Consider the following 26,340-nt stretch of genomic DNA (forward strand, 5'->3'; position numbering starts at 1 on the left):
TCCGCACAACCCGCAGCAGCCAGGCTGATATTTGGTAAAACACGATTCGAAAGTGCCAAACTCCTCCGAGAAAAACTGCATTGGCTCCCAATCAAAGAAAGTATTACCTTCAAAATCTGCACCCTGGTTCACAAAAACTATCTAAGGGGAAGTCCTAGGATACATGACAGACCTCATAGATCTACCAACCAGAAACATAACCAGATCATCACGAACATACCTAAACCTCCACTACCCAAACTGCAAAGGACTCAAATACAAAGCAGCCTATGCATCCAGCTTCTCCTATATAAGCACACAACTATGAAGCGCACTGCCAAAAGCTGTGAAAACAACCTACGGCCATCTAAACTTCAGGAAATCACTAAAAAACAACCTGTTCAAAAAGGCATACCTTACCGACCTAACATAAATGCCTACACTCTGCAACACAGCAAAACCAAAGCTCGTAATGGACACCACATAACCTTTCCTCTCTTCGATCCTCTTTGTGCCTGAAACACATGAATCCTTATTTGACCACAACATCACCCTGTATTTGTTTGTCTACTGGACTTGGCGTACGCCTTTATGGGTACTATGTAAGCCACATTGAGCCTGCAAATAGGTGGGAAAATGTGGAATACAAATGTAACAAATCTCTCTATATAAAAGGCATCACCAACGTTCTATGAAGCCTCCAGCCGGAAGTGTGAAGGGGGCGAGATATCCGGTTTCCCTATGAGTGTCTGCCCCGCCCTCTCTGTAACACAGTCAGTGAAGGAAAACAGCAGAGCATGAAATCAAATCGCTGGCTCTGTAACAGTGAAGGACTCAGAGGGGGGAGGGGAGAGAGGCCAGACGAAATCAAATCGCTGGCTCTGTAACAGTGAAGGACTCAGAGGGGGGAGGGGAGAGAGGCCAGGGCAGGGACACACACACTCCCACATGCACACAGAAGAAAACATTGCTAGCCCCCGTTTCATTTGCATCAGAAACGGGGCTTTTTTACTAGTAAATAAATAAAATAAATAACTAAATCATGGACTAGATTCTATAAATGGCATCGAAAAATCAGTGCTGAAAAACTTAAGAGCTGAGCGCTATTCTATAAACAATCTGTGTCCCTTTAGAATAGCTCCAAACTTATAAACTACCCTAACTTAAGGTGCTGGTGATCAGCAGGTGTAAATGTTGATGCCTAAATGAGGTGCCAATGGGGTTTATTTTGCAACAATGCACGTAAATTCTGGAGAGATATGATAGAGGTCTATAAAATAATGAGTGGAGTGGAATGGGTAGATGTGAATCATTTGTTTACCTTTTCCAAAAATACTAGGACTAGGGGGCATGTGATGAAGCTACAAAGTAATACATTTAAAATGAATTGGAGAAAATGTTTGTTCACTCAAGGTGTAATTAAACTCTGGAATTCGTTGCCAGAGAATGTGTTAAAGGTGGTTAGTTTAGCAGGGTTAAAAAAAGGGTTGGACGGCTTCCTAAAGGAAAAAGTCCATAGACCATTATTAAAATGATTTGGGGAAAATCCACTGGTTCTGGGATAAGCAGCATAAATATTTTGTACTTTTTGGGATCTTGCCAGGTATTTGTGACCTGGATTGGTCACTGTTGGAAACAGTTTGCTGGATCTGATGGATCTTTCGTCTGCCCCAGTGTGGCAATACTTATGTACTTATGGGAGCACCCCTGGCCATGCCCCCTTGAATTTACATGCTATAGGATTTAAGGTGTGCACACAAATCGGCAATGCACTCTGATGTCCACACGTAACTTTAGTCATCATACACAGAGTCCCCCAGCATGTGCATAAACATCTGTACATGTCTGAACTTTATGAAGCTTTGTGCATGTGTGTGCAAACATGTTTTTGTCAAAGTGACTAAGGCTGGTGCTCATACAACACTCACTGCGGAGTCTCTTTCATCTCTCCTAAAACCTTAAAAATATAATTCAGCTAACACAACTCAGTGATAAGATAGCAAAGGTCAAACCAGTAGCCATCCCTGCCCTCTGCAGGACTAGACACTGCCTGAGCCAGGAAGGGGTTCTGGTGCCACAGAGCCCCCCACTTGAGCCCCGGTATCTAGTGGAAGAAGGAGGGAAGGTTGCATTAATGGCTTGAGGTAAGACAGAAACACATCAATGTTTCAACTTTCCCTCTTCTCTTGTTACATTTTCCCAGATACATACTAACAACCCCCCCCCCCCCCCCCCCCCCCACACACACACACACAAAATCTAAACACAATTTGCACAGATGATCAAAAGTAAATACAGGCACTAGAAGCCACCCAAGACCACCCAAGACCAAGACCAAAGGGCATCCAGTGCGAGAGCACAGGAACACCCCAGAGCTCATTTAAATTATATTCTGCCCCTGTGATCAGAGCACAGTGTAGGAGCAGCTCAGGCAATGGAGAGTGAAAATGACTGGCCCAGCTTCCCTGGTTCCCAGCCCACTGCTGCAGAGCTGCCAAGTTACCCAGCTCCAGTAGGGAGACTTTTTAGCAAGTCCTGTTTTTGAACTTATATCCCAAGTCGGTGTTGCTCTTGTAGTCTCTGATACTATCTGTTGAAATCAGCACTTTGGGTCCTGTAATGTACCAGGATAAGGTTGCAGAAATCCAAGACTGGCTCAGAATTTCCCTCCTTGAACCGGGTAAGTTGGCGGCTTTCCAGCTCTAACCATTAAGCCTCTCCATTCAAAGCGTGGGCTCGCATAGTCCCATGCTCGCTTGTACCCACAGCTAGGCTCTGCACTTTTCCTGCTATTTCTGCAGAGTTGAAATGATGGTGGAGGATGGGGTCCCTGGTAGGGAGGTCCACAAATATGTTTGCCTAGGGCCCAATATAGTGTTAATCCGGCCCTGCCCTGGTAAGGAGGAAGTGGCACACTCCCTTCTCATCCAGCGTTGCCTTCAAAATAGCAGTCTAAAGGTTAGTTGAACTGCTTCAACACATTTCTTAACGTCCTCTCCCCCCCCCCCCCCCCCCCCCCACACACACACACAAACCAAAAGCCACAAATTTTCAGCAACTTTTCCACTGGATCCTCGAAAAAAATCAAAAGCAGATCTGAGTAAATCTGTTATAGCAGATCATTGTAAAATCCAATGCAGATTTGAAAAGAAAAAAGCCTTCATATCCCCCCCGCCAAAAAAAAAAGTCAAAAAGGTGCATGTCACAGGCATTACATGGAGGTACATTTCACCTTATTGCACCTTTTGGATATGAAGGCTTTTTTCTTTTCAAATCTGCATTGGGTTTTATAATGAACTGCTGAGAACTCAATGGTTCTTTCCCCAACAGAGCTGGGCAAATCCGCCAAGTTTGTGAACAAATAGTTCACACCTACTACTGAACAGTACAGTTATAGCTGTTGTGTTGTGTTGTGCTGTGTTCTGTTGTGCTGTTGCTGATACAATGAAGGTAAACTTATAACAGGCTGTGAAGGTGTCAATCTTACATCTGAGGTGGGAGTAACTTTGTGTGTGTGTGTAGTATATCCCAATAAGAATCAGTGCTTATGCATAAATTATTTAAATAGATGCATAAATGCCAATTCTGTGTATATGTTAGTAAGAACCAATGCTTATGCTGTATTAAGCACGTGTTACCCTCTTAGAATTGTTTAACTTGGAAGAATTACTGTACACTACCTTGAGTGAATTCCTTCAAAAAGACAGTAAATAAACCCTAATACATAAATAAATAGCACCTTATCAGCTACAAAAATGAGCCTTATTGGGAACTGCTTGTACTCTAGGTCAAATCCCTCTACAGTTTGACAAAGTACCTCATGAAACACTCCTGATACTGAAGGGTCTCAGTGGGATACTGGCATTATAGATATACTGATATTGGAGGCTCCCAGTGAGATACAGGTCAGTATTTTCAATGGAGAAGGGTAGATAGCGGGGTTCCCCAAGGGTCTGTGCAGGGACTGCTTCTTTTTAACATATTTATAAATGATCTACAGATGGGAGTAACTAGTGAGATAATTAAATTTGCTGACAACACAAAGTTATTCAAAGTTGTTAAATCGCAAGGGGATTATGAAACATTTGCAAAACGACCTTACGAGACTGGGAGACTGGGCATCTAAATGGCAGATGACGTTTAATGTGAGCAAGTGCAAAGAGATGCATGTGTGAAAGAGGAATCCGAAATATAGCTATGTGATGTAAGGTTCCACATTAGGAGTTATCGACCAGGAAAGGGATCTAGGTGTCATCACTGATGATATGTTGAAACCCTCTGCTTAGTGTGCAACAGCGGATAGGAAAGCAAATAGAATGTTAGGTATTATTAGGAAAGGAATGGAAAACAAAAATGGGGACATTATAATGCTTTTGTATCACTCCATGGTGCAACCACATCTTGAATACTGTGTGTAATTCTGGTCACCACATCTGAAAAAAGATACAGAGAAGGGTGACGAAAATGATAAAGGGGATCGTACGACTTCCTTATGAGGAAAGGCTAAAGTGGCTAGGGCTCTACAGCTTGGAGAAAAGACGTTTGAGGGGAGAAATGATAGAGGTCTATAAAATAATAAGTGGAGTGGAATGGGGACACATGAATCACTTGTTTACTCTTTTGAAAAATGCTAGGACTAGGGAGACACACAGTGAAGGTACTAAAATTTAAAACAAACTGGAGAAAATATTTCTTCACTTAAGGTGTAATCAAACTTTGGAATTTGTCGTCAGGGAATGTGGCAAAAAGCAGTTAGCTTAGCAGGGTTTAAAAAAAAGGTTTGCACAACTTCCTAAAAGAAAAGTCCATAAGCAATTATTAAGATGGACTTGCTTAATTCTAGGATAAACAGCATAATATCCATTTTACTGTTTTGGGGGCTTGCCAGGTACTTGCAATCTGGATTGGCCAACTCTTGGAAACAGAATACTGGGCTTGATGGACCTTCAGTACGTCCCACTATGGCAACACTTATGTAATTCTTAGGTCTTTGGTTAGGACTTGAATTCCTGGAGGGCACAACCACTCCAAAGAGACTAATTTGCAGGATCTATACATAGATGTATCCCGTCCTGCTTCTTGTGCCAATGTCCCCTCTTTAAAGCTGTGCTGATTTCTACTGTTTTCATGACACGTATTCTGCTGTAAAAATGCTGCAGTTGCAAATCCAGCCGGAGTCCGATGACTTTTTCACTTGTGTCATCCCGTTATCCAAAACAGCAGAGAGATGTGGTAGCCGTATTGGTTCACTTTTAAAGCTAATCAATAGAAAGAAAAGAAGACGCTACCTTTTTGATTGGACTAGCTTAGTACATTTTGCTAAGGTTTTGTGCATCTGGCTCTCAGTTAGTCCAATCAAAAAGGTATCATCTTCTTTTCTTTCTATTGCTGACCTCAAACAGTAGAAAAGCCAAATGAATTCCTCAGCCCCACGACTCGTCTGCTGCAAGTGTAGGAGAGGGAAAGGGGAGGGAAGGTAAACAGAGAGACTGGAAGCCAGGCAGAGCCTGCGAGACACACTGGGAGGATGAATGAAGACTGGAGACATGGACTCCAGGGGCTGCTCGTCTCCTTTCTGTCTTGGGCACTCCACTTTTGATGCCACAGCTTAAACCTCCGGAGTGCAGCTGGCACGGGGAAGGCAGTGCCCTGAAGCCCCGGGGCAATTCTCCACTGAGCAGCAGGCGAGGGAAGGGACCCAGCTAAACTTTCCTGCAAAAATAAAGCCTCCAGGAAATACAGGGGACAGGGACAGAGTCAAAGAAGCAAGCGATCTGCCATCTAGCCGGGGACCAGCTGAAGGATGGAGGCCACCCTGAGGGGTCTGTAAAATGTATCTGCGATTCCACAGACCTCGCCAACTGCAATGGTAAGTTCACGCTTTTATCTGTCCTACTGAAATTTGGGGAGCTCGGAGCAGGCTCAGCGACCTCATATCATTTGGGGGAGCATGAGATGAGCTGTGTGCAAGAAGAGAAATGGTGGGACGGGGGTGGATGTGGGGGAGAACCTCAGCCCATAGCTGTTGGGTGGGGGAGGGGAAGACAGGTGAGCTGCAGCTGGAATAAGGTGTCAGGAAGACTTGCTCTTTTCAGCAGGATGTTTCTGTCATGTGTGAACGATTTTTGCATTTTATCTGTTACAAAGCTTTTCCTCCTCAGATAAGCTGCATCCCAGTCCCAGGTAGGAGGCGGGATGGCAAGTAAAGACCAAAGCAGTCTTCCCAGTCTGCCCAGTGAAGTGACCCCTCCCTATAGGTTACCCCCATTCCTTCCTTTACAGTTGTAACCTTCACTCTACAGGTCACTATTTCAGCTCCTCTCCTCGGACTTGCCAAGGGTACAAATAAACCATGATCACCTGTAGAAAAATACATTTCACTAGTCTTAGTATAAGTAGGTGATTTCTGGTCAGTAGCTCAAGGTGAGTTACATTCAGGTACACTAGCTCGTTCCCTGTCCCAAGAGGGAAGGGAAATGGGACTTGATATACCACCTTTCTGAGGTTTTTGCAACTACATTCAAAGCACTTTACATATATTCAGGTACTTATTTTGTACCAGGGGCAATGGAGGGTTAAGTGACTTGCCCAGAGTCATAAGGATCTGCAGTGCGAATTGAACTCAGTTCCCCAGGATCAAAGGCCACTGCAATAACCACTAGGCTACTCCCACAATCCGAGTTTGTTCTTGAGGCAATGGAGGGTTAAGTGACTTGCCCAAGGCCAAAAATAGGGACGGTGGCCTTTGAACCCTGGCTTCCCACTCACTGCTCTAATCATTACTCTACACCTGCAAACCTGTTTGTGGTCCTGGGGGGGGGGGGGGGGGAGGCTGTGTTAAATCACCTGGCTCGTATTGCTGTTTGTGAGAGAGGCTTTAACTCAATGGAGAAGTAGCAATGAGTCAGCTTTAATCCTATAAAACAGTTAAGGAATCTAGTAATGTAATTAGTCGGCTGTTCCACATCAGTAACTTAACAGGGCATTAGTACAGCTAAAAGCACAGGAGCAACAGATCCTGGACTTCTCTCTGTCAGCTTTTCACAGAGCTGTCCTGATGCATTGAGAGTGGACTAAAGGTGACCCTGTAAATGAAGGTGAGATAGATTGAGAAAATGTGAGATGAAGGGACTCTTTGATGGCTTGGTGGAGACCTGGGATTGATGCTGGAACCTGGATTCTACTCCTCTGGCTTGCTGATATTGCTGGGGGGAGGGAGGGGGCAGCGTTCACAATTTCTGGGGAAATTCTGGCCCCAATGGTCAGAGCTAACCAGGCTCGCAACGTTTCATTTAGACTGGTTTTAGCCAGTTTAGCGCACACGTTATCGTGTACCCTAATGCACAAAAGGTTTTGGCGCTGCAGTTACCGTTCACAGAAGCAGCGACTGAAGATTTTATGCATACGAGCTTGTGAGTATTAAAATATGACGTACGTGAGACCATTGGCGATTCCCTCCAATGTTCAGAGAAATGGCTGCCCTAACGACTAAAACTTGCCAACAGCTCCGAGCAGTTATTAAGGTGCGTGCCGATCTCTAGTTCCTGACGCAGGAAGTTGCGGGTACCAGAACGATGTAATTCTTTGTGCCGCTCTGCCGTTTCTGCAATTTGCTTCTGGTGTCGTCTCCAGTGTTATGTTTTTCTTTTCTTCTTTTTTTTTTTACTTGTATATTTTACATTTTTGCTGTCTGGTTTACTTTCTGCCCAGGGTTTCCACTCTGGAGACTACAGCCGCTCTCCCTTGACTGGGCATGCTCAGAAGAGCTGTGCCTACCAGAGTTCTGAGCATCTGGGCTTTAGTCCCAGCTGTTACTCACTAGTATCAGACTCCCAAAAGCTGTGCAAATGGTGCAGCCACACAGACTGCGAGGGAGATGGAGGTGCAAAGATTTTTCCCTGTCTATGGGCAGGCTGGGGTTGTTTGGGGATCACACAGGTGCAATTCTGGCTCAGGACGCTCCTGATTGGCCAGATTTTGGGGGGGGGGGGGGGGCAGCCATATCATTTTCCAGAGTATGTTCTGGTCTGTGGTTCCTGATCTAGGGGTTCAATTGCTTGGCTTAATGATGTGCTTTGAAAATATTGAGCCACAGTTCATAGTTCATAGTTTGTAGTTCATCTTTATTTGATCACTTGTGATGTGAGGAGCAAATTATAAACAGGGACTCACATGAGGAGGTCCAGGTTACAATTTAGTGTTAAAAAAAGCAAACATGTGGAGAAAGGATGATTAAGATACAAAAGGAGGAAGGTGGTAGAACTGCAAAATGAGAGACATAAGGATAAGGGAAGAGGGGAACAGAGCAGGGTCAACCAGGAATACAGCAAGACAGGATTACAGAGATGGTGGTGGATAAAGGCTTCTGGCTCCATAGGCCATGTTTGGGACTGTTCCAGTTGAGTTGCAAATGTTAAAGGCTGGTAAGAATCTCCAGCCCCTACCCCCCCCCCCCCCCCCACCCGAGTATCTAGCAGAAAACAACAATAATATGGGTATGTGTTCTGCAGAAAGTGCCTTTAGGATCCCATATTTCATAGAGAAGAAGGGAGAATCTTGGCACAGGAGACAGGATGATTGTTTTGAGAATAGCTTGTTTCTATTGATTAGAACTTTACATGAAAATCTTAATTGAAAAACAGAAACTGTTCTGTTCATCCAGTGATTACTGTGACTTTTACAACATAATCTTCCTTGTCGCAGCTGCTGGACAAACTATCACTTGTATCACTTGCTGCCCCTCCTTACCTCTCTACCCTCATCTCCCCTTACGTTCCTACCCGTAACCTCCGCTCTCAAGACAAATCCCTCCTTTCAGTACCCTTCTCCACCACCGCCAACTCCAGGCTCCGCCCTTTCTGCCTCGCCTCACCCCATGCCTCGAATAAACTCCCTGAGCCCATACACCAGGCCCCCTCCCTGCCCATCTTCAAATCCTTGCTCAAAGCCCATCTCTTCAATGTCGCCTTTGGCACCTAACCACTATTCAAGAAATCTAGACTGCCCCAACTTGTCATTTCGTCCTTTAGATTGTAAGCTCCTTTGAGCAGGGACTGTCCTTTTTGTTAAACTGTACAGTGCTGCGTAAACCTAGTAGCGCTATAGAAATGTCAAGTAGTAGTAGTAGTCAGTCACATTTGGATGTGGTGCCCTTTTCTTGTGGGTTCACGTGCTGGCAGATTCACAGTGACTGAAAAGGAAGGAAAGAAGGGGTCCGCCTTGGCTTGATGCTCAGAACACAGCCACAGCCCTACCCTTGACTATCATCATCCCATTGAATGCCAAAATGCAAATTGGAAAGTAGTAAAAAAAAAAAAAGTCATTCTTGTTGCACTTCCAGACTGGCTGCCTAGTGAAACACCAGCAGAATCGTGGTAATGAGGAGAGAAATGTTAGTGTCGTCTTCCCTTGCTCTACTCCGACGGGAGGAGCTTGTTTTCAGCCTTCAGCGATGGCTTGGCAGTGCCGTCACATAGAGGACTGGTATAGACAGAGATAAATGGAAAACAGAAATTGAACATCAATTTGTTCTAGCAGAACAATAATACCCAGCAGGGATGCCGTTAGAATCTGATGCAGCTACTGAATGTGCTTTTCAGAGGCAGCAGAGAAGATGCTGGCCAGTGGGATACTGGTATTAGACTGGTATTATAGAAATACTGATACTGAAGGCTCTCAGTGGGATACCGATATTATAGACATACTGATACCGGAAGTTCCCAGTGGGATAGTGGTATTATAGAAATACTGATACTGGACACTTCCGGTGGAGCCACTCAGCAAGATGGCTGCACAGTTTTGAGCTCAAGGAGCTCGCCTCCACAAATCACCCCCCTCCTTGGGGACTTGCTACTCACCCGATGGGGCACGAGGGAGCTCCCTTTAGGAGGGTGTCACGGACAAAGGAGCAGAGAAGGGCTCTGGATAGTGTGAGCCATAGGGTCCAATCTTGGCAGGGGAAGATCAGGAGTGCCTGTGCTGTTGTTCCCCTGCTGTCGGGAGTGAGTTGAGGTCAGTAGTGTGTGGTGAGGTGCACAGGAGAGACTTTGGAGCCTGGAGCTGGTTGGTGGTAGAGATGGTGGCATGGTGGAGACGAGCCTGGCAGTACACAGTTCTCCATGTGTGTAGAGGCCTTCTGTTAGGGGGTGCCCTTAAGTCCCTTAAGAATCACTGCCAAAGAAGAGTTGCCCTATATTAGAGGGCAGGTGGGGCCTCTGCAGCACATGGCCTGCCTCTTGTTTGGCACAGTAGTGGTGGTGGTGGGGGGGGGGAGGGGGTGAGGCCTTCTGGAGGTTTGAAGGGGTTCTTTCAGCGTGCAATGGTGGCAAGGATACCTCGGGATTTTGAACACAAAGCAACCAACTTTAGAAGCCTCATTTGATTTTATTGAATTTAACCCATGTCATAGAATTGGATACTAATACTGTGACACCTGCAACTTTGACTGTCTTCTGGATCCTGATCACTACTGGGTTTCAAGGCTTTTTTCCTGCCTTCGCGGCTCACTTTTTCTCAGATGTAAAGTCAGAAGTGCCGTCAACAATTTCTTTCTGTAAGACCGCGGGTGCAGCAGTTGGGAGAGACGTTCTGGCTTAATTATCTGTGCAAATGTGTGATTCATTTTAATTCTGTTAAGTATATATTCTTTGATCCAGAGCACTTGAAATCTTGTTTGGACTCTAAATCTCTACCTAAGGTTTCTGTTTCTCTTCTAGCCTTATCTACATTAACTCTGTGAAAATACATATATGACGGACAATCCCTCGCCTTATTTTTCCTATTAGATATATCATTTGGTATATTACATTATCTTCTCTCCTTTTTGTGGACTCAATAGGTAGATTTAAGGAGTTTCTTCATATATTTTTCTATTTTTATTGCATAATTGTATAGTTTGACTATACTATTGTGTTTAATTTATATATCTGCCTATTTTTTGATACAAGATTGTATTTTGGAATTGTATATAATGATTTATAAACGATAAAACAAAATTCCATGGGGAATCCATCATTCCCTGCTACTTTCCCCACTTTCAAGGTTTTAATGGCATCTAGGACCTCCTGCTCCTTTATCTCCCTGTTGTAGGTTTTTAAAAGTCAATGATGCATCAGTATAAATTTCCATGTGACTGTACTTGGGCATTTTATTGAAAATCTGAACTTTAAAGCATTTTCTATTATATTTTAAATGCAAATGTAAACAGAAACATAGAGAAATGTATTTTGTGAAGAAACACAAGAAAGAGAAGGAAAATGTGTTACATTATTGAGGTTCTCTACTACCTTTCTTGACCAAAAGACACATCAAATCTATTTAGCAGACAAAGAAAGAAAGAAAGAAAGAAAGAGAATCATATCACCCATTTCCCCCTAAATAATGTCTCCATTTTTAAAGCATTTCCTGGCTTTTCTTGCTGTTCTGTTTCAGGTCTGTCTTTTGCTAAACCTGCTTCTCACTATGCCAAGGCTTCCCATGAATTTCTCCTTGTCCTACTCCTCAGTCTCTCCTTTTTCCTTTGCTAGCATTTCTTTTCTCTCTTACTTCCTCCCTCCATTCTCTTATCTCCCTCTTTCTTCCTCAGTCCATCTTCTCTCCCCTTTCTTTGGATCCTTGCTGTTAGATGCTCCTGCTCTTCCCTTTGCCTTCTCTTTCATCCAGTTACTGCTTTATTTTACTCCCCCCCCCCCCCCCATTCTGTACTTGGCTTCTGGTCTTCTTCTTTCTCCCCCTGGTCCAGCTAGCTTCTGGCCTCTTCCTCTCTGCCCACAGAAATCAACTTCCACCTCTGCTCAATAATCCCCTCATCCTACAGATCTGGGCCCCCAGTTCTCTTGATCCCTGCAGACACTGCCTTTCTCTCTTCAGCATCACTCCTATCCAACTTTACACAATGCTTTTCTTTCCTCCTCACCTTCCTGATGGCTTCTTCTGAGCCATGTGTATAGCAGGACTTCATGCACTGTCAGATATATATAGTGCTGGTGATCTCTTATGACACAAGAGTGCATGCCTCATAGTAAACTGTCACATGGTGTTGGAGGTTGGGAGTAGCAGGAGTTGGTGACCTGAGGTGAGGAAAGAGGAAGTAATTTTTTGGCCATGAAATGGGAACTAGGAAGCTGAGGTTATTTATACAGTATCACTTGCTTGTTTTGTAGATTCCTGCATTAGTGATGTCATAAGGGCTGTGCTTGCAGCTCTTTGATCGTTTCCGTGGCAACACACTGTGATGTCATAAAGCCAGAATTAGGACTTCATCACACAGCATAATACCAGGATTTCAGCTAAGCTCCACTATTAGCAAGAAGCTAATAACACAGCACTTAGGGATCCTTTTACCAAGCTGCAGGAAAAAGGGCCCTGCGCTAGCAGCGTGGCCCACTTTCCCCACAGCAGCAGGTAAAAAGGCCCCAGATAAACATGGCCATGTGGTAAGAGAATTCTAATCGTGTGGCCATGTGGCAGGGAGCCCTTACCACCACCCATTAAGGTGGCAATAAGGGCTCCTTCGGTAACCTGACAGCGATGCCCAATTAACACTGGGTTACCGCCATGCAAGCCATTTCCAGGGGTTCTCATTCCCCCCCCCCCCCCCCCCCGGATATGGTGCATGCTGAGGGCGGATCTTCCACCGGCAGCTGCATTGGGCTGGTAGTAGCCCTGATTTAGTGTTCAGTAAGCCTGCGTTGGGCTTACCGACGCTTTGTACAAGATCCTCCTAGTGAGAAAAGGAAAATTACTAGCAAATTGGGCTCCTTTTATAGAATCTGTAGTCTTCCCTGCATTTCCCTGCCAGGATGATCATTCCTATTCGTGAATCTGCATATTGTAAGGGTGTCACAGACTTTCACAATAGGCAGATGAGGAAAGTAACTTTATAAAAAAATACAAAGAAGTATACATTGTATATATTCTATAAAGCTATATCAACAAAAGATGAAACTCCACCAAAGCTGACATATAAATGCACAGGTGACCAATAAATACCTATAGAATAATTAAACACATCCAACAAAGGAGTAAAAAGAATCATTCTGAAATGTGTGATGCGAAAGTTCACCCCTCGAGAATGCCCACCTGTAAAACAGTATGTGCATATTTTATAAAATATTACAGAGAGTTTATACCCCCACTTATATCTTTGGAGCAGGGGTGAAAATGTGTAAGATCACTTGTATGTTGGGGGTCATTATATGAGCTGAGTTTATAAAGGCACAGAGGTGTTCGTCGTCTTCATAACAGAGGCAGGCGATAAGTGCTTTTTTGCACTTTTCACACAGCTGCCTGTCATAAAATTAGCCCTCATGTGTCTGTCTGCCACTTTGTACATATGTATACCACCAGACAATTTCTAAGAGTCATCACTAATTAATTGTCAAGTAGATTATTATATTATTCATGTAACTGGTCCCAATTGCACACCATTTATAGGATGTGAGGAATAGTGTTCTCAGGTCCCAGTCCCAAATCCTACAGAATGGCTCCATCAAAATCCCAGTAAAATCAGGTCTGAGATGCTGATGGGATAAGTAGCCTGTCGGGGGGGGGGGGGTTGAAAGTGCTGTAGCCCAATGGGATCCAGGTTCAAGTCCCACTTCAGCTCTTTGTAGATCAGAGGAGTAACTTTCACATTCTGTCTTTTGGTTTTACTGGCAAAACCCTCAGGCTCTATCTTTCCTAAACTGCATCATGAATCCAGTGGAAGCCACATTTGAAACCATTTGCAAACATAAGCTTTGCTGGGACTGACGGGGAATTCGCTGGTGCAGGATCTTTCTTGACACTGGTTGAGTATGTGTAGGTAAACACAGGTGTGATCCACAGGCAACTGGTGTGATCACACCTGTGATCACAGGTTTTCTGATCAGAAACCAGGGTTCATATTGTTTAGCCAAGATATAATCTGATCTGACCATTACTAAGGTGGAAGATGGAACAAATTATATTGTGAGAAAGCAGCTCAGTCATTCAGTAAATCAATATTCTGCCAACCTGTTCATAGCATGTGAAATCTAAAAAATGTGATGTCTCTGTGTCACAGATTTGCTGCATGAGTAACTGTTGTATATTCCCTAAAAGGGTTCTCAGCACTGTGGAGCCTTGTGCTCTTGCTGGTGTTGTGCTGGCATTGTTGTGAAATACTTATCCAGAAATCAAATTGTTTGTATTTCACACAGCTAAGAAGGCAGGTTTCCCTATCTGTGCTGCTTTGGATGTAACTCATATCTCTCTATTAGTTGGAGCTTCGGGCAAGTTACATTGAACACCTTGGTATTTTCCTGTCCCTGGAGGACATTACAGTTTAAGGTGACGATGCGGCAAGCTTGCATCGGAGCTGTACACTGGCACTCCTAACACAAGCCTAATGCAACATTTTAGCTCCCCAGTCCAAAAAGTTGCTGGGGAATCTCTGTGTATGTTTGTTGATTGTTTTTGGCATTTATGTACGAAGCTGTTTGGGTTTATTTTAGTATCATGTCAAATTGAGAATCACAGGGTTTTATTTATCGCTTCATATTTACTTCCTATTCATATACAGCCCTGGTTGTATGGAAATGTTTCAAATAAACAATCAGTAAAACAGGTTTATTATTGATGTATATCAAAATAACAGACATCGATGGAAGCATAGAAAGAGCACTATAAATCCCCAAATAAAAATTAAGCCCGAAATGCTTTGGCTGGTGCACAGAAATCTATAAATGAAATTCAAATGGCAACATAAATAAAAAGGGTCCAGTGAATATCAGCACCAACTGCCTTGTGCTGTCTGGTTAGTGCCGGGGTGGTCCATGGGTAGCACCAGTACTTAAATGGTTAGCAGACTGCTAACCGGTTAAGTACGTAACTAATGGCTAAGGTTAGGACAGCAAAAAGGTTGTCCTAACTTTATGTACTGAGCTAATCAGGCAGTGTCTGAGTATTGGCCAGTGTCCGGTTAACTTCCATGTAGTGGCATGAGGGTGCCCCCTCCCTCCCCCCCAAAGATGTGCAGCCCTGTATGGCCCCCTCCCCCGGTGCCCATTATAGCTCTGGCCTCAAAATGTTGGGTGCGACTTCTGTTAGGAGTCTTGCAGGAATATTGCACAAGATCCAGCAGCTAACCCAGTATGGCCCCAGATGTTCAATGAAAAGGAGTAGGATGATCTGGCCCTTTCAATAACCCAGGGAGACGTATGACGTTACAAAGTCTTTATTAAAGAGCATCAAGTGACTCGACAGAGCAGCTGTGTTCAGCGCCTATGCGCCTGCTTCAGAAGTCTTGTGATGTTCCAAAGAAAACAAATTTTCTTGTGTGGTAAAGTTATTGGATGCCACAATCCAAGTGAATCAAAATTGATACTTCCAAAGCCTGCAGCAGCAGTCAAAACAAAGAGTTTTCTTATTAACCCTTTGGAACATCACAAGGATTGTGACACCCAATAACTTTACCATACAAGAAAATGTTTTTGCTGCACTATTGTAACGTAGGAATTGAGGGTTTCTCCACCTTCTGTGGCTGCACCTTGCCCAGATGTTCAATGCCAGTGGTCGGACATGGCCTGGCTGAGCACTGCTGGCTGAATATTGACTGGTAGCAAAAGTGAGAGTCCAAATTACGCACCCAAAATAGCAAAAAAGAAGCACAAATGAGCCTTCAACAGTGGAACAATGGAGAGTCCTTTAATTCAATAGACCCAATACGGGGCACGTTTCAGGGAAAACTGCGTCTGCCTCAGGGGTCAAAGTAATATTCTCAACAAGGTGCAAATAATGTCTGAAACATGGTCATTCAAAACAGCACTACTTTATAGTTGGCACCAAAATGAACAGAAGATTAAGTTAAGCAGAGTCTTTTCCATGGGTCACATTCAGGACCTTAAACAGATTCAAATGCAGTAGTTCCCATCTTTTTGGAAAACAAGTCAGATGTATGCAGGCAGAAATTTCTCAATTCATTTCATCTTGTTTTGTTTTTCTGTTTGGAATTCTGTTTCATTTGGTTATACTGTGCATTATATAATGCAGATTAAACAAAATAGCACATGTTAATACACAATGAAACAGAGCAATTCACATCACTGAAACTAAGTAACTCTTTTTCTATTCTTTAGCACTTTGCAACATTAACATGCTTTAAAAGTTTTAGTGCATGCAGAACTGATTTCATGCATGTTAGCCTACAAACTAATACGTGCACAAACAATTTGTATATATTTAAAAGTTGTTACATGTATTGGAAAAATGTATTAAAATTAATTTGGGAAACAAGCCCCCCCCCCCAAAAAAAAATGAAAATCAAACAGAACCCCCCCCCCCCCCAAATGAATTGAAAAATATCACATTCTTTTATCAATATTTCTCAAATTAGAAAATCAAACTCAGGTCTCCTAATCCACATGATATCTGTCTTTGCTGGATTCAAACTCTGCTTATTACATATCATCCAGTCCCAATTTCTCTTCAGTGATTTTATTCCACTAGTGTGGGCAGAGGCTGGAGATTATGAAAAGACAAATGAAATACAAGAGAACTTATATGATGTTATTTTCTTTTGACTCAGTATTTTAAGTGCTTTTTGTAAATGTCAATCCTTCTGGTTACATGTTGGGTGTTTCCTGCCTTAATCATTAAGCTTTGCAATATAAATTACCACTGTTTCAATTTTGTGTGTCAAAGGAGCACATGTGAAGGGCAGTTCTTTAACCTGCCCACTTAAAGGTACAGAACCAGGTAAATGCGCACTGATACACAGAAATGGCTGCAAAGCGATTAAGCGCTGTTCTGTCAGACCAATGAAAGGGCGGTTCACATGGGCGGAACATGGAAGGGGCGTGGCTGGTGCTCACTCTTGCCGAATTATGTCAGGCCTATGGCCAGTGCAACTCCCTATACTTAACTGTTAAGTCGCTGGTTAAATTGTGGCTTCTGCAACAGGCTTATGGTCTTGACTGATCTGGGCACTATTTTAATCTTAGTTTGATTGTATGCTTTTACTATTTACCAATGTGTTTTCCTTTTCTGTATTATTTTACCCCCTGTTTATAAAGTCGCTCAGCAATGTCGACACAGCCCATTCAAAGTGAATGTGCTGTGTCGACATTAGAGCACCGGCAGCCATTAATGCAGCTTTGTTAACCGGTGGGGGGGGGGGGGGGGGTCATTTGTAAACTGCTTTGTCCTGCTAGGTCAGGTAAAGTGCTATAGAAAGTCTGCAATAAACATAAACTCCAGTTTCCTAAATTTAAGGTGAACTAATGCCGGGTTATGCTTGTATTCTCTAAGAACAATCTGTGCCCAGATGCCGTTTATACCTGGTGCCCAGAAAAAAACAGGGCTTCTAACGTAGTTTCAAGATACTTTGCAATTGCTTAAACATTTAGAGGTCCTTTTACTAAGGCACGCTAACAGATCTAGTACATTCTGATAAAATACCCATAGGAATATAACGAGTATCTTATCATTTAGCAGAAGACCCCTTAGTCTCATCTTAGAAAATACAATAGTCCAACCTTTATTAGGAAACTCTGGATCCCCTTTTACTAAAGTGTTGCTGTGTGGCAACCCGGAACTACCGTTGGCCCAATGTGGTCTCCAGTGCTGGTTCTACCTTAAGCATGCACCATTTCTGGTCCAACAAAAAATATTTTTGGATTTTATTTTTTAACCACGGCACTAACCCGGTGGTAATTGGCATTGCTCAGTTACTGCTGGGTTACCACGGGAGCCCCTACCACCAGCTCAATGGGTGGTGCTAAGTGATGCCCAACGCAAGGCCTCTTGGTAAGAAGAATCTTACCGCATGGCCATTTTTAAAGAGTTTTTACCCCCTGTGGGAAAAAGGGCTCTGGTTCATGTGAAAAATGGCCCCTGCCGCTACCGCAGGGCCCTTGTTACCACAGCTTGGTAAAAGGACCCCTCTCGTAGCAAATTATTTCTATGGTATGCCTTATTTTGTCACAATAATGTAATTGCAACTTTATCTTCTTTGCTAAACGCCATTTTGCTAATGTAGATTCATTTCCTGAATGATGTCATTTGAAAACAGGGATCATCCAGTTTTTACAGCACCTTGCAGTAATAGTAATAATTTTTTTAATAATAGTACAACTGTTTTGGAGTTATTTGGAAAAATTTGGGGAGTTCTGGTTTTTTTCTGGACACCATGTATGTAGAATAGTCTTAGCACATGACATTGGGTCACTTAAAATGAGTTTCCCATTTAAGAATTGCCCTCATAAAGCTTAATTACATTTCAGTTGCAGAAAAATCTAAGCATAAAATCCAATCATGTCAAACATGGAAAATTCAGTTCTATTTGCGGTATAGTGCGTATCCCCCCCCCCCCCCCCAGTCCTATCATTTCCATTAGCCTTTGGTTATTTTATGGGACTGCACGTGATTCCATATGGCCATCCATCCCTACATTTCACTCCTCCAATATATTTGCCATTTGATAGGTGGAGCAATGCACAGGGTGGGTTTTTATCTCCAGGAACGGTTTGAGTGTCACTGGATTATTTCGATAGGTCTTTGTTTCCTTTGAAGGAGACTCTAGATGGACTTTATATACCTTTTCCACGGGTCTTTGTAGAGTAACACAAGAGAGAAATTCTATGTGCCAGGAGGTAGAATCTCCTTGGGAGAAGTTTGATAAGATGAGAGAGATTTTCTTTGATCCCTCTCAGCTGAGGATGTTCTTTAAGTCTAAGAGGCAGATGCAGCAACCAAACGTAAAAAAATCTAAATCGTTAAAGTCCCTAACGATTTTAAAATAACGAAAAATGCACCAAAAAAAAAAGTCACACATGCTGAGATCGGTATTGAAACGTACAATGTATCAAAGAATCACAATACACATCGTTAATCGGCCCCCAAATCATGCGCAGAGCAGCCAAGCGTTATGTTAGCTGCTCTGCGCATGCCACAAACAGTCAAAACACAGTCAAATCACAAGCACATGGCTCCCAAATCAAAACAAAAATAAAAAAAAGGGTCGGGAGGGGGCAAGGGCGCTCATCAGGAGCGTCCTGTACGGACGGCCTTGCCCCCCCCCCCGCTGCTCCCCACTTTCCGCCGCTCCCCCCACCCCAAAAAAGCAAAATTCAAGCAGCCCCTGCCCCCCTCCCTTCCTCACTACTCTCACCTCAGCTCCGCCTCCCGACATCCTCCGTCCATGCCCCGCCCCCTTTTGGGGTCGTCGCCGCCATTCCCCTCCTCCATCGGGCCCCCCTTCCTCTTACCGGGCCCGTGCAGTGCCTCTCTCCTCTGTCCGAAGGCGCTGCACGGGCAAGAAGAAAGCTGAATCAGCTGATGCCTGCCTTCGCGATGGCGCGTCTTTCTCCTGCTGCGCCCGCCCCTGTCTGACGTCAGTAACCTACGTAGGTTACCGACGTCAGAAAGGGGCGGGCCCAGCAGGAGAAAGACACGCCATCGAAGCTGGGCAAAGGCAGGCATCAGGCTCCTGAAATGGAGGGGGGCAGGGGCTGCTTGAATTTTGCTTTTTCGGGGTGGGGGGAGCGGCGGAAAGTGGGGAGCAGCGGGGGGGGGGGGGGGGCAAGGCCGTCCGTACAGGACGCTCCTGATGAGCGCCCTTGCCCCCTCCCGATCCTTTTTTATTTTTATTTTTTTATGTGTTTTCTGAGGTCCTTTGGACCAATCACAGCGCTTTTAGCTCTGCTAATGCGCTGGGATTGGCTCAAAGTTTGTTTATTTTTTCACTTAACACTTTTTCCTGCCACAGAGCTGACCTAACGAGTGGTCCAGACCTCTCGTTAGTTTTCCTGCCTTTTTCCTGCGTAAAGGCAATCGGAAAAGGTTAGTGCATGTCGTTTCAATGGGGTTTTCACACTAATTGCTCATCTCCATTCCGTTTTCGTTAGCTGCTACTGTCGTCGGAAAATAGGCTTAAGTGCATGGAAAGGATAGGAAATTCTTCCCTGAGGGCTCATTTAACGATGAAAAACGTTTAGTGCATCTACCTCTAAGAGTTTCTCTGGAGCAGCAGTAGTTACTCATGGTGTTTGGGTGGGGCTGGCTTCATTATCTCTAAATTGGATCAGAAGATTGTGTGTTGCTTTTTGCACTGTTGCAATTCAGTAAGATCACATTGGATAAAGCAGCACATAAAACTGTTTAATAATATTAGGAATAACAACATTTGGGTTTGGAGGATGGACTTGCTTATGCTGTGATTGCTTGTAATTAAGAATTTATGTCGTTAGCTGCTCTGATCAGGTTCTCTGCAAGATGGAATATATATTTGATAAATTCCATTAAATGTCAGATACATAAATGTTAATCTTTGGTACATAAATCTACTGTAAATGAATGCAGTATCAAAGTCTGCATTATAACATTCAGATATTTGGTTGGCAGCACAAGAATTTGCAAATGAACTCAAAGGAAGAGCGGAAATGTAAACTTGACATCTCATAAATAATTTTAAATTCTCTAACTTTCCTGTCCCAAAATATGAAATCTAAATAAATAAAACTATGGCGACAGCTTAAGGCCCAATAGACTACAGGTTGCTGGGAAGGTGGGGGGGGGGGGGGTGCATTGATTGAAGGGCTCAGTAGAGGAAGCTCAGGTTCCTGGGAAGGTGGTGGGGGGAGGGTGCATTGATTGGAGGGCTCAGTAGAAGAAGCTCAGGTTCTTGGGAAAGTGGTGGTGGTGGAGGGGGTGCATTGATTGGAGGGCTCAGTAGAGGAAGCTCAGGTTCCTGAGAAGGTGGGGGGGGGGGCGGGGGGGGCGGGTGCATTGATTGGAGGGCTCAGTAGAGGAAGCTCAGGTTCCTGGGAAAGTGGTGGTGATGGAGGGGGTGCATTGATTGCAGGGCTCAGTAGAGGAAGCTCAGGTTCCTGAGAAGGTGGGGGGGCTGGTGCATTGATTGGAGGGCTCAGTAGAGGAAGCTCAGGTTCCTGAGAAGGTGGGGGGGGGGGCTGGGGGGGCTGGTGCATTGATTGGAGGGCTCAGTAGAGGAAGCTCAGGTTCCTGGGAAAGTGGTGGTGATGGAGGGGGTGCATTGATTGCAGGGCTCAGTAGAGGAAGCTCAGGTTCCTGAGAAGGTGGGGGGGCTGGTGCATTGATTGGAGGGCTCAGTAGAGGAAGCTCAGGTTCCTGAGAAGGTGGGGGGGGGGGCTAGGAGGGCTGGTGCATTGATTGGAGGGCTCAGTAGAGGAAGCTCAGGTTCCTGAGAAGGTGGGGGGGGGGGGGGGCTGGTGCATTGATTGGAGGGCTCAGTAGAGGAAGCTCAGGTTCCTGAGAAGGTGGGGGGGGGGGCTGGTGCATTCATTGGAGGGCTCAGTAGAGGAAGCTCAGGTTCCTGAGAAGGTGGGGGGGGGGGGGGCTGGTGCATTGATTGGAAGGCTCAATAGAAGAAGTTCAGGTTCCTGGGAAAGTGGTGGTGGTGGAGGGGGTGCATTGATTGGAGGGCTCAGTAGAGGAAGCTCAGGTTCATGAGAAGGTGGGGGGCTTGGGGGGCTGGTGCATTGATTGGAGGGCTCAGTAGAGGAAGCTCAGGTTCCTGAGAAGGTGGGGCGGGGCTGGGGGGGCTGGGGGGGCTGGGGGGCTGGTGCATTGATTGGAGGGCTCAGTAGAGGAAGCTCAGGTTCCTGAGAAGGTGGGGCGGGGCTGGTGCATTGATTGGAGGGCTCAGAAGAGGAAGCTCAGGTTCCTGAGAAGGTGGGGGGGCTGGTGCATTGATTGGAGGGCTCAGTAGAGGAAGCTCAGGTTCCTGAGAAGCTGGGGGGGCTGGTGCATTGATTGGAGGGCTCAGTAGAGGAAGCTCAGGTTCCTGAGAAGGTGGGGGGGGGGCTGGTGCATTGATTGGAGGGCTCAGTAGAGGAAGCTCAGGTTCCTGAGAAGGTGGGGGGGGGGCTGGTGCATTGATTGGAGGGCTCAGTAGAGGAAGCTCAGGTTCCTGAGAAGGTGGGGGGGCTGGTGCATTGATTGGAAGGCTCAATTGAAGAAGTTCAGGTTCCTGGGAAAGTGGTGGTGGTGGAGCGGGTGCATTGATTGGAGGGCTCAGTAGAGGAAGCTCAGGTTCATGAGAAGGTGGGGGGCTGGGGGGCTGGTGCATTGATTGGAGGGCTCAGTAGAGGAAGCTCAGGTTCCTGAGAAGATGGGGGGGGGGCTGGTGCATTGATTGGAGGGCTCAGAAGAGGAAGCTCAGGTTCCTGAGAAGGTGGGGGGGCTGGTGCATTGATTGGAGGGCTCAGTAGAGGAAGCTCAGGTTCCTGAGAAGCTGGGGGGGCTGGTGCATTGATTGGAGGGCTCAGTAGAGGAAGCTCAGGTTCCTGAGAAGATGGGGGGGGGGCTGGTGCATTGATTGGAGGGCTCAGAAGAGGAAGCTCAGGTTCCTGAGAAGGTGGGGGGGCTGGTGCATTGATTGGAGGGCTCAGTAGAGGAAGCTCAGGTTCCTGAGAAGGTGGGGGGGGGGGCTGGTGCATTGATTGGAGGGCTCAGTAGAGGAAGCTCAGGTTCCTGAGAAGGTGGGGGGGCTGGTGCATTGATTGGAAGGCTCAATTGAAGAAGTTCAGGTTCCTGGGAAAGTGGTGGTGGTGGAGCGGGTGCATTGATTGGAGGGCTCAGTAGAGGAAGCTCAGGTTCATGAGAAGGTGGGGGGCTGGGGGGCTGGTGCATTGATTGGAGGGCTCAGTAGAGGAAGCTCAGGTTCCTGAGAAGATGGGGGGGGGGGGGCTGGTGCATTGATTGGAGGGCTCAGAGAGGAAGCTCAGGTTCCTGAGAAGGTGGGGGGGCTGGTGCATTGATTGGAGGGCTCAGTAGAGGAAGCTCAGGTTCCTGAGAAGCTGGGGGGGCTGGTGCATTGATTGGAGGGCTCAGTAGAGGAAGCTCAGGTTCCTGAGAAGATGGGGGGGGGGGCTGGTGCATTGATTGGAGGGCTCAGAAGAGGAAGCTCAGGTTCCTGAGAAGGTGGGGGGGCTGGTGCATTGATTGGAGGGCTCAGTAGAGGAAGCTCAGGTTCCTGAGAAGATGGGGGGGGGGGGCTGGTGCATTGATTGGAGGGCTCAGAAGAGGAAGCTCAGGTTCCTGAGAAGGTGGGGGGGCTGGTGCATTGATTGGAGGGCTCAGTAGAGGAAGCTCAGGTTCCTGAGAAGCTGGGGGGGCTGGTGCATTGATTGGAGGGCTCAGTAGAGGAAGCTCAGGTTCCTGAGAAGATGGGGGGGGGGCTGGTGCATTGATTGGAGGGCTCAGAAGAGGAAGCTCAGGTTCCTGAGAAGGTGGGGGGGCTGGTGCATTGATTGGAGGGCTCAGTAGAGGAAGCTCAGGTTCCTGAGAAGGTGGGGGGGGGGGGCTGGTGCATTGATTGGAGGGCTCAGAAGAGGAAGCTCGCGCATCTGCTGCAGCTTTCGGGCTTGAGCAAAACCATACAGCACCTGTTGCTATGAAATGCCTTTATGGGGAATTCATTGCTTAATCACAAATGACACAGTGTTCCTCAGGGAAGAAAGCCAAATGATATTTGTTAGTAAAATAGCTGAAAATTTGTTTGAATATGAAATAATCAAATCTGAGGGTTGTGGGAACTTAGCCAAACAACTTTTAATGAGATAATTAGTAGAGCATGTGTTTCCCACTCTGGGGTAATTGTTGGACGCATAGGAGAAATATGGAAAACAGGAGCATGAGTGCTCTATCTTAACTCTGCACCTTCTTTCTTGATCTCTTTCCTTTTGTGTGATTACATTTAATGTTTTACAACACATTTACAGTTGTATATATATAAAAAAAATTAGAACAAAAGATCAAAATGTTAATAAATTCTAACCATCACCCAATAAACTCAACCCAGTTCCACAGTATATCATAAATAACATCACTGGTGCATCCCAAAGGTAAGGCACCATTTTTTTAAATAAGAAGTGTCCACAGTTGTATCAAATTCTTGGAGAATCACAACTAACAGTCCTACAGGCAACATCTTCAAATCAGCTCCGCTAACTAGAGTCCTATTACTGTAGAAGCCACACAATTGTAGGGCAAAACTCAGTCCATTCAGAATCTAGACCGATGCTCACTCCCATATACTTACTCCTTCCCCCTCCCCCCCCCCCCCCCCCCCCCCATGTAGATCATCCAAAGTTGGATGTTCACATTTGGGCATGGATCTCAGATGCACCTAAACTAATTAGTCAGGCACTAAGAATCGGTTAAAGTTAATTGAAGTTAATTGGCACTTAATTGGCAATCATTAGTAACATAGTAACATAGTAGATGACGGCAGAAAAAGACCTGCACGGTCCATCCAGTCTGCCCAAGAAATGTGCCACTTTTTTGTGTATACCTTACCTTGATTTGTACCTGTCTTTTTCAGGGCACAGACCGTACAAGTCTGCCCAGCACTATCCCCGCCTCCCAACCACCAGCCCCGCCTCCCACTACCGGCTCTGTTATCCAATCTCGGCTAAGCTCCTGAGGATCCATTTCTTCTGAACAGGATTCCTTTATGTTTATCCCATGCATGTTTGAATTCCGTTACCGTTTTCATCGCCACCACCTCCCGTGGGAGGGCATTCCAAGCATCCACCACTCTCTCCATGAAAAAATACTTCCTGACATTTTTCTTGAGCCTGCCCCCCTTCAATCTCATTTCATGTCCTCTCGTTCTACCGCCTTCGTATCTCCGGAAAAGGTTCGTTTGCGGATTAATACCTTTCAAATATTTGAACGTCTGTATCATATCACCCCTGTTTCTCCTTTCCTCCGGGGTATACATGTTCAGGTCAGCAAGTCTCTCCTCATATGTCTTGTAACGCAAATCCCATACCATTCTCGTAGGTTTTCTTTGCACAGCTTCGATTCTTTTACATCTTAGCAAGATATGGCCTCCAAAACTGAACACAATACTCCAGATGGGGCCTCACCAACAACTTATACAGGGGCATCAACACTCCCTTTCTTCTGCTGGTCACACCTCTCTCTATACAGCCCAACAACCTTCTAGATACAGCCACGACCTTGTCACACTGTTTTGTTGCCTTCAAATCCTCAGATGCTATCACCCCAAGATCCCTCTCCCCGTCTGTACCTATCAGACTCTCGCTGCCTAACACATACGTCTCCCGTGGATTTCTATTCCCTAAGTGCATCACTTTGCATTTCTTGGCATTGAATTTTAATTAATCACTAAATAGCTCCAGTCTTATTGAATACAAAATATCTTTATTAAACACGTGTGCTTCAAAACCTGCTCACGTGTGTTTAAAACCTTTATTCACAAACAATGTTCTCTTATATCTTTCATACTCATTCACACCTTATAGTACCTGCATAGAAAATCTATAACAAGGAGGATTTATATATACATGACTTTCTTGAATATCATTACACACTGTGTCAGAGTTCATAACTTCTTGTCTCTCAAAGAGACTTCACAGAATTAGAAATACGGGACCTTTGCATGTGTCCATTCACTCTGCTCTTCCGGTTTCCGGTTTCACATAAAGTTTCATGAAAGTTCAAGACAAACCCCAACACACTTCTCTGGGGATGAACAACTCCACTTGCAATAGATTTCAGGCACTACATAAGCAGAATGAGACTTTCAATCTCATAACTGCTGTTACTCCAGTCCTTAAGCAAGCATCGGCCGATGCTTGCTTAAGGACTGGAGTAACAGCAGTTATGAGATTGAAAGTCTCATTCTGCTTATGTAGTGCCTGAAATCTATTGCAAGTGGAGTTGTTCATCCCCAGAGAAGTGTGTTGGGGTTTGTCTTGAACTTTCATGAAACTTTATGTGAAACCGGAAACCGGAAGAGCAGAGTGAATGGACACATGCAAAGGTCCCGTATTTCTAATTCTGTGAAGTCTCTTTGAGAGACAAGAAGTTATGAACTCTGACACAGTGTGTAATGATATTCAAGAAAGTCATGTATATATAAATCCTCTTTGTTATAGATTTTCTATGCAGGTACTATAAGGTGTGAATGAGTATGAAAGATATAAGAGAACATTGTTTGTGAATAAAGGTTTTAAACACACGTGAGCAGGTTTTGAAGCACACGTGTTTAATAAAGATATTTTGTATTCAATAAGACTGGAGCTATTTAGTGATTGATAATACGAGTGCTCCAGCAGCTCTATTGAGTCCCTAATTGTATAACATTGAATTTTAATTGCCAAACCTTAGACCATTCTTCTAGCTTCTTCAGATCCTTTTTCATGTTTTCCACTCCCTCCGGGGTTTCCACTCTGTTACAGATCTTAGTATCATCCGCAAATAGGCAAACTTTACCTTCTAACCCTTCGGCAAGGTCACTCACAAATATATTGAACAGAATCGGCCCCAGTACCGATCCCTGAGGCACTCCACTACTCACCTTTCCCTCCTCCGAGTGAACTCCATTCACCA

The 26,340-nt window shown here is 45.1% G+C and overlaps 1 protein-coding gene across 1 annotated transcript in view; it reads left to right on the forward strand.

Annotated features, from left to right (window-relative positions):
* Positions 1-5,775: 5,775 nt before the first annotated feature.
* The window catches only part of HTR4 (5-hydroxytryptamine receptor 4), a 240,107-nt gene continuing 219,542 nt past the window's right edge, over positions 5,776-26,340 (forward strand). The window contains exon 1 of the mRNA XM_030213021.1: positions 5,776-5,848. The gene's annotated coding sequence lies outside the window, so the exon portion shown is untranslated. The remainder of the gene's footprint in view (positions 5,849-26,340) is intronic.

This window comes from Microcaecilia unicolor, chromosome 8, assembly GCF_901765095.1.
Source record: "Microcaecilia unicolor chromosome 8, aMicUni1.1, whole genome shotgun sequence".
Classification (NCBI taxonomy): domain Eukaryota; kingdom Metazoa; phylum Chordata; class Amphibia; order Gymnophiona; family Siphonopidae; genus Microcaecilia; species Microcaecilia unicolor.